General features: G+C 45.5%; 1 protein-coding gene and 1 non-coding gene across 6 annotated transcripts in view; one reads left to right on the top strand and one right to left on the bottom strand.

The window, feature by feature from the left end:
* GABPB1 (GA binding protein transcription factor subunit beta 1) overlaps positions 1-10,818 on the bottom strand; it is a 71,761-nt gene extending 60,943 nt beyond the window's left edge. For all 5 annotated transcript variants that reach the window (XM_049781467.1, XM_049781466.1, XM_049781465.1 and 2 more), the window contains exons 1-2: positions 10,765-10,818; positions 9,770-9,938 (exon numbers count right to left, since the gene is read on the bottom strand). The gene's annotated coding sequence lies outside the window, so the exon portion shown is untranslated. The remainder of the gene's footprint in view (positions 1-9,769; positions 9,939-10,764) is intronic.
* LOC126021045 (small nucleolar RNA SNORA36 family) lies at positions 4,650-4,780 on the top strand. Its single transcript, XR_007499663.1, has one exon. It is a non-coding gene; the product is annotated as a small nucleolar RNA SNORA36 family (small nucleolar RNA).
* Positions 10,819-12,295: the final 1,477 nt, after the last annotated feature.

A 12,295-nucleotide genomic window follows, 5' to 3' on the forward strand; every position in this document is an offset into this window, starting at 1 on the left:
ATACATGTATTTCCTCTGATGCAAAGTGGTGAGATAGTTTGGAAGTACTTTAATCTGTGCTATCAAAATGCCACAGCAGTTTCTACTCCCCAAATTGGCTGTACCAACTTATATACTCCCAACAATAGTTTTTTTTATTATTCCTTTACAATACAATACAACCAATCTTATCAGTCCCTTTAAATGTTTGTGTGAAGAGTAAAAGATATTTCCAGCTATTGGGATAGCTCAGTGGTAGTATATGTGAATCCCCAGGCCCCAGTATTCAAAAAAAAAAATTTTTTTTTGGTTTTTGGGCCACACCCAGCAGTGCTCAGAGGTTACTCCTGACTATCTGCTCAGAAATAGCTCCTGGCAGGCCCGGGTGACCATATGGGACGCCGGGATTCGAACCAACCACCTTAGGTCCTGGATCGGCTACTTGCAAGGCAAACACCGCTGTGCTCTCTCTCTAGCCCCAGCATTCAAAATTATTTTGTTTTAATTTGCAGTTCCTAAATTACTAATTGTTTACCTCATCAAATGTTTGTTGGCTATTAAGATGTTTCTGAGACTACCTATATCCATTTTAACTACTTTTTTTTTTTTACTGTCCTTAACATCTGACATTTATTTACTGTGACCAGCTCCTCTCCTACCCCACACCTAATGTTAGCTCCAAGAAACAGAGACTGTCTTATGTTTTGCGCATTATTTTAACATTAGAACAGTGCCTGGCACGGGGCAAACGTTGCTAAATAGCCCTTGACAGGCAAGGAAAAAAAAGAACACATGGAGTTGTGCCTGTGCATGGTCTATTACAGAGTAAATTACTCGTTTGATGATGTTGCAGAGTAAGATTTAAAAAGTAATCTGGCATGTGCATACACATACACACACAGAGATTAAAGATGCAAAATGTAATATGAAACGTTTTGAAAGCCAAAAAGTAGACTTTGTACTTTATCCTACAGACAACTAAGAGTTATTCAACATTTGAAAAGATGGTGCTCTACTCAAATATTTATTCAGCACAAATGCAACTCACCGTGAAGAGTACAAAGAGCAATAGTACATGCTCAGAGTTTAGTAACATTGAGATCAAAAACAGTTTAGGAAAATGATGCTAACAACCATATGCAGAAAGGTTGGAGGAAAAACACACAAAAGTTAAAATGAACCATGCTAGAGACTGGAGAGATAATACAGTGCATGCCTTGTATGCAATTGACACCATCTAGTTCCCTTCTGTGTAAGTTTACAAAAATAAAATTAAATAAAGACTTGGGACCAGGGCAATAATAAAGAAGGTTGGGCCTGAAGATTGCCACCTTTCAGGGCAGCTAACCCAGGTTTGATACCCAAAATAACATGTGGTCCCAAGCACAGAGCCAGGAGTGCTCTCTGCTGAGCACCACCCTGAGCACTATCAGGTGTGATGTCCAAAAACAAACCAAAAAAGAATAGAGACTATTCTATAAGGATTTTTTTAGGTTGTCCTTTCTTCGGTGTTTTTCTTTTTGTTTTTTTGGGCCACACTGTTTGATGCTCTGGAGTTACTCCTGGCTAAGTGCTCAGAAATTGCCCCTGGCTTGGGGGACCATATGTGACACCTGTCCTTCCTTAGCTAGCACTTGCAAGGCAGACACCTTACCTCTAGCGCCACCTCAACGGCCCCTAGGTTGTCCTTTTTAATGCAATGCCATGGATCCAACCCGGAATACCACATATGTACACTATATACTTTACTGCTAAGCCATATCCCCAGTCCTGTAAAGTTAATTTTTTAATGTTCACACTTTTTTTTAATTAAAAGGAAATCAAGGACAACTTAAGAGAGAAAACTTAGAGAAAAAATTAAGTGATTAATGTCTGACAAAAAGTAGCAACTGTTCACTATAAATGTATAGTGAGTGACCAAGAAATCTTAACCACCTTCCTCACTTTTGTTGCAACCCAGTGGTTGCAAGAAAATCAAGAGGAAAAATGAAGAAAAAAATGTATAGGGGGCCGGAAAGATAGCACAGCGGCAAGGTGTTTGCCTTGCATGTAGAAGGACAGTGGTTCGAATCCCAGCATCCCATATGGTCACCCGAGCCTGCCAGGAGTGTTTTCTGAGCATAGAGCCAGGAATAGCCTGAGCGCTGCCGGGTGTGACCCAAAAACCACAAAAAAAAAGTAACAATCCAATCAAACATGAAAGCAACATATGCCAAGTTTATATAGGTATTATATACAGGGCTATATACAAGAATAAACTTAATGAAAAGGAATAGAAAACAGAAACAAATATGAAATTGTCATATGGGCAAAGATAAAAAAATTCCAACAAGTGAGTCAGGATGCAAGAGAAATTATTCGATCTTCATTTATAAACAGTGTGCAATGGCCTAAAAGTTTGTTTCCCAAACACATAGAATGTATGTTGAACTTCCAACATTAAAGTGAAGGCGGGCCGGGCGGTGGCGCTAAAGGTAAGGTGCCTGCCTTGCCTGCGCTAGCCTTGGACGGACCGCGGTTCGATCCCCCGGTGTCCCATATGGTCCCCCAAGCCAGGAGCAACTTCTGAGCACATAGCCAGGAGTAACCCCTGAGCGTTACTGGGTGTGGCCCAAAAACCAAAAAAAAAAAAAAAAAAAAAGTGAGAAGGCAGGGCCATTGGGGAGTGACTAGAAATACATCTTGAAGACAGAGCCCTCAGAATGAGCTTAATTCCTTATTTTAAAAAGCCTGCTCCTGGGGCTGGAGCAATAGACAAGGGTAGGGCATTTGCCTTGTACGGCTGACTCAGAATGGACCTGGGTTTGATCCCCGGCATCCCAAATGGTCCCCTGCCTGAGCCTATCAGGAGCGATTTCTGAATACACAGCCAGGAGTAACCCCTGAATTGAAGGAGCAGGTAGAAGCCTGCTCCTTCTACCTTTCCTCTCTCCTACAAGAGGATAGATACAACAGAAAATTTTGTAACCTACAAGGTTTCACAAGAGACCTAAACATTTTGGAACCTTGATTTTGGGCCTCTAAGCCTCCAGACTGAAGAGCATGGGAAGGCCTTGGGTACAATTCCTAGCATTCACGATCCCAAGCACCACCAGTTGGCCCCTAGTGGTCTGAAGCTTGGGAGACCTCAAGAAAGACTCAAAATTGAGTGATATTCTCTACGTTCCTGTAATTTCAAAATCAGAAGGCATGAAACCCAAAATATCCCATTACCTGAACTGACAATAATGTATAGGCTTTAGTTATCCCATTTATTATGAACATTCATACATTATACTACAGAATTAGTACCATGTGGAGATTCTGTTTAACTATTAAAACGTAACTTTTATTACTTAAACACAAAATGATCCTTCTTCAAACATGAGAAGTTTGTATCCAAATGCAAAAGAATTATGATAATCATCTTTATTTTGAAGCCTTTTAGACATCAAGTTTTAAATAGAGATAATAAACTGTAATAATAATTTGTTTGGTTTGGGTTTTTTGGTGTTTTGGGGCCACACCCAGTGGCACTCAGGGGTCTATTACTCTTGGCTCTGCACTCATAAATCATTCCTGGAAGGCTAGAGAGACCAAATGGGATACAGGGAATTGAACTCAGGTTGGCCATGAGCAAGGCAAACATCCGACCCATTGGCTATCATTTCTACCCCCAAAGTAGTAGCTAACATAGGGGGATGGGGAGTGCACACGCATCAGTGCTCAGTAGTTACTCTTGGCTCTGTCCTAAGGAATTAGCCCTGGTGGCACTCAGGGGAACATATGGGTTGCCGAAACCAAATTGGGGTTGGCAACATGCAAAGCAAATGCCCTACCCACTGTATTATCTCTCTGGTCCCCATAATAATTATTAATTTATTTGGCTATTAATTATGTCACACAGTTTTCTGATCACTGTTTATTACAAAATTCAATCTAACCATGATGAGATATTGTAATCACCCCTATTTTGTAACAGAAAACTGAGGCATACGGGGCCGGGCGGTGGCGCTAAAGGTAAGGTGCCTGCCTTGCCTGCGCTAGCCTCGGACGGACCGCGGTTCGATCCCCCGGTGTCCCATATGGTCCCCCAAGCCAGGAGCAACTTCTGAGCACATAGCCAGGAGTAACCCCTGAGCGTTACCAGGTGTGGCCCAAAAACCAAAAAAAAAAAAAAAAAAAAGAAAACTGAGGCATAAATATATTAAACTGTATAATGTCACATCAAGAGTGACTAAGCTAGTATGAACACATTTAAAATATGACACATTGAGAAAACAAACTAAAAAAAAAAATGTTTTGGTAGGAGTAGGAGTGATACTTTTCTCTACTCAACAAAAAAAGTAAGTAAAGAGGGCCAAGGATGCGACTCAGAGATAGAGCACTTGATTTTATGTGTGAAACCCTGGGTTCAATTTTCAGCACTGCAAAGCAAAGAACCAAGAATCGAACTTTTAAAAATATAAAACAATTGGGGCCAGAGAGATAGCGTAGCGGTAGGGCACTTGCCTTGCAAGCAGCTGACTCAGGACCAATAGTGGTTCGAATCTCGGCATCCCATAAGGTCCCCCGAGCCTGTCAGGAGCAATTTCTGAGAGCAGAGCTAAGAGTAACCCCTGAGCACTGCCAGGTGTGACCCAAAAAATAAATAAATAAATAAATAAATAAATAAATAAATAAATAAATAAAAAGTGTTGAGCTTACATCAGGGCTGCTTCCTTTGCTCTGGTAATTCAACATTGGGACAGTAAAACATGGAATGGGAGAGATGATTGCATAAAAGGCACTTCTCTATTCATATTCCTCCTAGCCTACAAAAATATAAAAATATTAAACACTAGAACTGGTATAGGGTACTTGCTTTGCATGCAGCAACCTGAATTCAATCCCCAGCATCCCATATAGTACCCTCAGCCAGTCAGGAATAATCCTTGACTGTAGATGGGAGTAAACTCTGAGCACAGCTGGATATGGCCAAAAAGTTTAAAAAAACACACACACAAAACATTATAGGGCAAGAGCGATTAGCATAGTAGGCAGAGTATTTGTCTTGTACTCAGCTGACCCACGTTCAATCCCCAGCCTCCCAAATGGTCTCCCTCCAGAATCCATAACCAGAAGTAACCTCTGAGAGCCACCAGGTATGGACAAAAACACAAAAAAATTAAACTAAAAAAAAAAAATCACTGCATGCATTCCTAGGATAATGCACACAAACTACATAATATAAAATCCAAATCCTTGCCTTATGCTGATGTTTTAAATATTTTACCTGAAATATAATACTTTAAGTTTTTTTCATTACAAGTAATATATGTGATCCTTGTAGAAATTGTAAAATTCGGATAAGGAGCTGGAGTAAAGGACAGCAGATAGGGCACTTACCTTGCATATGCTGAATTAGGTTCAATCCCCAGCACCATCTGGTTCCCTTTCTCTCTCTTCCCTTCAACACAGCCAGGAGTAATTCTAAAGTGGAGGAATAACACCTGAGCATTGCCGAATGTGGCCCAAAAAACAAAAAAATACTCCATAAAATTATACTCTGAAACAAACTTTTTTCTTTTTAGTTATTTGGGGGGGGGGAGGTGTCCACACCCGGCAGTGCTCAGGGTTTACTCCTGGCTCTGAGCTCAGAAATCGCTCCTGGCAGGATGGAGGACCATATGGGATGTCGGGATTTGAACCACTGTCCTAGATCAGCTGTGTGCAAGGCAAATGCCCTACCGCTGTGTACCCCCCTCCCGAAATACTCTTAACAATTAGCCACATTATATTCCAGAAGTCACACATTCACTTCTAGAGGTAACTCCTAAATACTGTTCAAAGGATACTCCCAGTGATAACTGGCTTTCCAGGTAGATGTTTCAGTTCTAGAACCCAAGGATACTGAGCTGGGGATCACAAGGGTGCTCCAACACAAGGGTGTTGGGAGTAGGGGGTCTTGTGCAGAGATGGCATGGTAATACCTGGTGCATGCAAAGTATATGTGACCCGGACTGCTGAGCTATTTATTATCTCGCCAGTCCCAAGACATTTTTCTTTAACCAAAAGAGTAATTAATTGGGAGTAAGGAGTCCAAACCAGGCAGTGCTCAGGGGCTGTATGTGGTGCCAGATTTAGACCACTATCAGAGCTACAGTCACAGACAAAGCAGTGCCTTCACTGCGCGCACGCATCCAAGGGGTTACTTCCTTGGATACCAAGGAGCAATCTGGGTTGGCTGCGTGCAAGGTAAATGTCCTACCAGCTGTACTATCATTCCAGCTCCTAGTACTATATTCTTAAACCTGCTTCTTTCACCAAATAAGAGTAAAATGTTTTTCCTTATCTTTGTATAAAAGAAACACTATTCTAATGGTCTGTCAGTACCCCACTATAGGAATGCATCTATCCTAACAAGGAAACATTATAGATTGTTTATAATTTCACAACAGGGTGAACAAATCTGGCTCCGGAGGTCCCAAGCCTTGGTTCTACCAAAAAAAAAATTGCACTTCGGGCAAGTTCCATCATTTCTCTATGACTTGGTTTTCTCTTCTGATAAATGGAGACATTCTGGACTTTACGTGATTAGTGACAACCAAGTGTGTTAAAACATAGCTTTATTACCAGCAGTGCTGTTGTTAGCATGCTCACAGCTAATCTTTGCATACATCTTTATTTTATCAAGACAAATTCCCTTAAAAGGGAATTTCCATGTCAGGAAGCATGCCCAATTTCAAGGCACTTGAGTCTGCCAAGTCACAGCTTGTTTTAAATCCCTCCTAATGTTTTTTTCACTCAGCACTCATTTCTCTTTAACTAAGGTGAAACTTGTTTCAGTTTGTCAGTGTGCATGCGTGCAAATGTAACCACCAGGAATTGAACCAAAAAACTCAGATGTGTTTTAGCACTGTATCACATCCCCAGCCCTGATTTTTCAATCAGCTCGCAGGTATTCATTCAGATATAAATACTGAGAAATGAGACCAAGGATGGGGTCAGTGGTAAAGTGCATGCCTTGCATGCATGAGACTTGGTCCAATCCTCGATTCTTTTTTAAAGAGTATTGGGCAGGAAGTATTCTTTTTTTTTTTTTTTTTTTTTGGTTTTTGGGTCACTCCCGGTAAGGCTCAGGGGTTACTCCTGGCTATGTGCTCAGAAGTTGCTCCTGGCTTGGGGGACCATATGGGACACCGGGGGATCGAACCGCGGTCCGTCCAAGGCTAGCGCAGGCAAGGCAGGCACCTTACCTTTAGCGCCACCGCCCGGCCCCAGGAAGTATTCTTAAAGAGACCTATACTCTTAAAAGTTGAGAAGTAAAGATCCCATTTATGATATGCCACCTCAGAAACAGACATCAATACACAAGGGGATAAGCCATTGCAAAGTACAAAAAAGTCAGTCCTTTTCACTTTTAACAGCTTGCTTTTTTATATGCTACTCTACCTCTTCGTATTGATTTATACTAAATGTATCTTTGGTTAGAACAAGCAAATCTTTTTCACATTCTCTACTTGTGCCTAAGTATCATGATCCCAAACTGCCACCCTGTACAATTATTCCCTTAGAAGAGATTTAAGAGTTATTTTAGTTTTTTATCTGTATTATAATCCTACATGTGGATTTACCTCCAGTGGACTTCATATTTAATTCTTTATACCTCACAGCATAAAGAAAGGTGCTCCAGTGCATAGATCACTGAACTGACAGAAACACTTGGTTTCTGGACAGAACATTGCTGTCAACATCTTGAAAAAACACTAGCCTTTATACTAACAGATTACCCTGTTTTGCTTTGGGGCCAAACCCAGCAAGGTTCAGGGGTTACTCCTGGCAGTGCTTGAAGAAACCATAGGGGATGCCAAGGAAAATAATCAGGTCAGCCCATGCAAGGCAAATGCCCTACTATTCCACCGTACTATCATATCATTTCAGCCCCTAACAGATTTCCTTTCTAGAAACTATGAGGGAGCAAACAGCTCCAGGAAAGTTCAGAAGGTAGCATCACATTGGTGCCACAGAAACATATATTACTAGTTGGAAAACTACTGAGGCTAACAAAATTAGAAAACTAATTTGCTATGAACTTTAAGATTTTGCTTTTTTAAGTTGGCAAAGTAAGAAAGGAGACCCTGGTGATTTCCTCCCACAGTTGCAGTGACCATGTACTCTCAAAATAAATTCATGATTCGAAATGTACTAAAAACACTGGATAGTGCTACTCAACTATAAAATAACGACTCCATATTGCAAATTATGAAACCTCAATTAAAATCTTTTCAATTTAGGGGCCGGGCGGTGGCTCTGGAGTTAAGGTGCCTGCCTTGCCTGTGCTAGCCTAGGACGGACCGCGGTTCGATCCCCCGGCGTCCCATATGGTCCCCCAAGAAGCCAGGAGCAACTTCTGAGCGCATAGCCAGGAGTAACCCCTGAGCGTCACAGGGTGTGGCCCAAAAACCAAAAAAAAAAAAAAAATCTTTTCAATTTAATGTGTGGCTTTTAAGTTCCTTAGGACTCGTTTGCTTTACCCGTTATTATTTCTAACTTCTGAGGCAACCATTGTGCCAATGCCAAAGTGACATTCTACGGGATAGGAGATTACATATACGTTTTATAGAAAGGCAGATAGGAGGAAACCAAAATAAAAACCAAAAATTAACCAAGATCTGATCCAACATTTATTTTCATGTGTACAGCAAACACCAAAAATACACCTGGCATTTTCTAACAATTACACGAAGAATGACCAGATGCTTCCTGTTGATGAAACAGGAGAACCACAGAGGACAGATTCAGAGGACAGTTCACAGAACAAATGTTAATGAATTTAGGTAATTTCAAAACCATGAAACCAGTGTATGACTTTAAATTTTCATATCTTTAGTCATAACTAGCCCCCAAATTAGTTAAAGAAACAAAGAATACTTAGCTCTACAAGTATATGCTTGGATAGAAAAATTATTCTCAGCAAATTCAGATACCACTTAATTCCTTTCCTATCTTCTAACTCGAAAGTGTCCAACAGTCCAAGTTACATTTTGTTTTCAGAAGAACATCCGACACAAAAGTTCATGTTTCTCTTGTGTCCATTATTAAAAAAAAAAATTAAATCATTTAAAAATCTTCAAATTTTCCAGTCTGCAGGACCAAAAGTTTGGTCTAAATATCTAAATCTCCAACTTGGTTTAAAAAAAAAAAAAGTTCTGGGGGAAAGTTATCTTCTCTATATTTCCAAAAAGGATCCTTTTGTAATAATCTAATCTGGCTTGAAGGGGCTTGTAGAAGGGAAACACTTCTGGGCTTCAAAACTTTTTTTTTTTTTTTTTTTTTTTTTTTTTTTGGTTTTTGAGCCACACCCGGCAGTGCTCAGGGGTTACTCCTGGCTGTCAGCTCAGAAATAGGTCCTGGCAGGCACGGGGGACCATATGGCACACCGAGATTCGAACCAAGCACCTTTGGTCCTGGATCGGCTGCTCTGCTTGCAAGGCAAATGCCACTGTGCTATCTTTCCGGGTCCTGGGCTTCAAAACTTTTATGTCAAGTTTTTTAAAAAAATCACAGTGCTGTGAAACCGGAACAGACCAACATGCACAGTAAGCTTAAGACTATTTCAATGAACACGTAGGAACGACATTCAGAAGTGCAAAGAAATAAAAAGAATCACCGTTCTGGTCCCATACATGCAACGGATTTTAATCATTAATTTAGGAAAAGTTTTCGTTTGAAGAAGTTTGAGAGAGAGAGAGAGAGAGAGAGAGAGAGAGAGAGAGAGAGAGAGAGAGAGAGAGAGAGAGAGAGAGAGAGAGAGAGAGACACACCTCACCTTTAGCTTTCCTAATTTCAAAAACTGAGGTCGAAAAGTGGGAAGCTAGGCGGGCTTGATGTCAGTGCAAAGGCATTTCATTGCAACCAAGCTGGGTGGGTCTGAGGGAGCGAGCGAGCGAGCCGGGTCATCTACCGTATGTGTAAATGAAACTTCCAACCACCAACTTCTGCATTGAATACAAAAAAATGTAAAAAAAAATATATTTATATATATAAAAGTTTATATGTATATATATAAGTCATATCTAAGTCAACTTTGCAAGTTTCGGGAGGACTCCAAATGGTGCTTTGGGGAAATGAACTTGCCTGCGAAGAGACTCGAGCCCCGGCAGGAAGCGGGGCGCACTTTGGAACTCATCCCCAGGAAAACTCGCGACGCCCGAAGGGCGGGCAGCGAGCGGGGCGGCCGTCGACACCCACCCGCGGCGGGACGGGGATCGGAGCCGAGGCTGCGGGGGGGCTGCGGAGAGCCAAAAGTCGCCGGCGGGCCGGCCGGGAAGGGGCCTGCACGGTGACCCCTGGGGAGGCCGGTCCAAGCCCGCGCGCTCTCCCGCCAAGCACCCGCGCGGGCCGGGCCGGGCCGGGCCGGGCCTCGCCTCGCCTCGCCTCGCCTCGCCTCGCGGGCCCCGGGAGCATCCCGCCGTCCGGGCCGGCCGGGCCGGGCCTGGCGCGTCTGCCGGGACAAAGGGGCCAACGCCGCGGGGCTGCGGGGCTGCGGGGCTGCGCTCGGCTTCGGCTTCGGCTCCGCGGGGCCGGGCGAGGCGGCCCGGCCCGGCCGGCAGCAGGCGCGGCGGGGGGCGGGCGGCCCCGGGTCCCAGGCGGCCCCCGGCGGCGGGCCCGAGAGCCCCGGAAACCCGGCGTGGCCCTGAGCGCGATCAACAGGAAATCGCGGCGCCGATCTGGGTTCCGGGGGAAGTGGAATTCGTCGGGAGCCGCGAGGAGATCCACTTCCACATCCGGTGCTAACGGGGCCCCACACGGACCCGCACTGACCTGGAAAGGCTTCGGAGGGAGCGAGCGGGGCGCGGGCGAGGAGCGGGCGGGCGGGCGGCGCGCTGCGGTGTGGTGTGGCGCGGCGCGGCGTGGCGCGGCGCGCTGCGGCGAGGGCGGGGGAGCGCCTCGGACTCGCACTCGGACTCGGACCCGGACCGGACGCGCGGCCCCCCGAGGCTCCGCAGGACAACGGCGAGGCGAGCGCGCTCGGGCTGGGCCCCAATGCCGCCACCGGGCTCGTCGGCGCCCGCCAAGTCCCCGAGCCGAGCCGAGCCGAGCGCGCGCGGAAGGACACCGCGGCGGGCGAGCGAGCGAGTGAGTGAGCGAGCGAGCTCCCAGCATGCCCGTCAGACCCTCCCTCACTCCCTCACGCCGCCCGGCCGCCGCTGCCCCGCATCCGCCCCCATCCGCTCCCCGGCACCCCTTTCCCGAGGCACGGGGGAGGCTGAGCGGCGCGCGGGACTTGGGGCTTGTTTTTATGAGTAGTAGTGCTTTCCCTGACGGGACGGGAAGGGACGGGCGACGCCATGTTTCCGAGCCCTTCCGCCACACAAAGAACGCGGCGGAAGGATCCGCGGCCAGCCGCGAGTCCCGGCTCGGGCCGCGCGCGCATGCGCATTACGGGGCTTTTGGGAGTGCTGCGCGGACGGCCATGTGCCTGCGCCTACCTAGATAGTTAGCTTTCCCGCGTCTTTTGGGGGTGGGGGGGCGAACTGACTGACTAGGCGGTGCGCGCGCGCCCGCCCTCCCGCCGCAGCCTTGCTGCTACGTGGCTGTGGAGGACGGACTTTAAGGCCAAAGGAAATGGAGCCCTGCTGCCTGGAAGCGGCCTCAGATGCAGCTGGGCCCGGGGCAGGGGAGGGAAGGAGCCCTGGAGGAGGATGGCCTCCTCGACCTGCCCAGTCTTGTCACACTGTTTTGGGCTCCTTAAAACTCCTCGCTTAAGGCCATCGGCTCCCTGTCACTCGGGCTCCAGGGAAGTCAGATTTTTCCTTTCACCTTTGCCATGGTTTGTGATTAAGAAAGGAAACAAGTTTTGTTTTTTGCGGGGTTTTTTGGGGGGTTTTTGGAGTTGGTCCAGAGTGAAGACCTGAGTTTGTTTCTGGGAAGTTCTGTTGGCTGTTGATGAACCTTCCCAGCACTTTCCCTCCTGAGGACGTGCTGTTTGTCCTCTTCACCTCCTCAGCTGCCCAGAGTTGGGCACACTTGAGAAGCACCCAAAGTGGAATCTGCCAAGAACTCAACCTGAAAAAAAAGATTCCACCCAAAGTGGAATCTTCCCAAGAACTCAAACGTTTCTGTTAAATCCTGGTTGCCGACTCCTTTTTTTTTTTTTTGCTTTTCCTCTGGTAATCATTTACCCCCTTCTCGTGGGCATTGCAGATGTCAGGATTCGTGAGGTCCTTGCGAATCAAAGCAGCCAATCTAAAAAAGAAAAGGGGAAAGGCAGAAGTAAATGGGATTTACGGTTAGAGCCATAGCACAGGGAGTTGGGCGTTTGCCTTGCACCAGGCTGACCCGGCTTCAATCT

Source organism: Suncus etruscus, chromosome 10 (assembly GCF_024139225.1).
Source record: "Suncus etruscus isolate mSunEtr1 chromosome 10, mSunEtr1.pri.cur, whole genome shotgun sequence".
NCBI lineage: Eukaryota > Metazoa > Chordata > Mammalia > Eulipotyphla > Soricidae > Suncus > Suncus etruscus.